This window comes from Tigriopus californicus, chromosome 11 (assembly GCF_007210705.1).
Source record: "Tigriopus californicus strain San Diego chromosome 11, Tcal_SD_v2.1, whole genome shotgun sequence".
NCBI lineage: Eukaryota > Metazoa > Arthropoda > Copepoda > Harpacticoida > Harpacticidae > Tigriopus > Tigriopus californicus.
The window spans coordinates 13,294,732-13,295,638 of NC_081450.1; positions in this window are offsets into that span (position 1 = coordinate 13,294,732).

The window sequence follows — 907 nt, forward strand, 5'->3', positions numbered from 1 at the left end:
AACAGAAGGGTCAGCTTCTCAAAAACGTGCTTGAAGCCCCAAACTTACATCACTGACTCTGCTACCAACAAACAAACCTGCCAGAGCTTGCCTAAACGTCCCCATACCATGGTCACCCAAACTGGTCTCAATCGAACTTTGGGCAATTTGCTGTCTGACTCTATGTGGACACCTCGTCCCGAGGTTGGAATCCTTTAACCGTGTTGAGCGCCATCACGAGCGTGGATTGTGCCACTCCTCACTCCAATGTGGATTTCCTCAAGGCTTCAGTGGAGGAAGGGTTGTCCAACTAGCCCGAGGATGGCATCAAAGAGACCCACTTGACCTACTTCACGCTCCGGATCGAGGCCATGTTGGCAGCAACGACCGGCCTACGTGGAAAATGATTGATATGTTTATTATTGGCATGTATGAATTGTTCAAATCTGACTTTAAAGATGCTATTGTATCAACATTTACATACTCTCTACGAATACTAGAAGGAAGTACATTAAGCAATGGTGGAGCCTGAGAAAGAAAAGATGATTCTTGAGGGCTTGAAGGGTCTCGTCAAATGCACATGAAGACTCTACGGTCATCAAAAGAGGTCCTTGTATGTGGGTATATTTCTTAAGTGTTAGTACGCTTTTAATTGCAAAAATTGTCGTTAGATTTAGTAAGGCATATTTTGTTTTACAAAGTATTTCATTTTTTTTTCTTGAACATGATTGGGTTTGGTTCTCTCCTTGCCTCTTCTGGCATAGATTTCCAAATTGAAGTTGCTTTAAACTCAAACGTGTTGCTGGACGTTTTCGTTGGGTGAGGTTGAGTAAGGACGGTAGTTCCTGCTTGTCGCCTTTGCATTCGCAGTTGTCGATGTACGGGCACTAATATATCGGATATGAAGGGGATATTTGGCGACATCGTT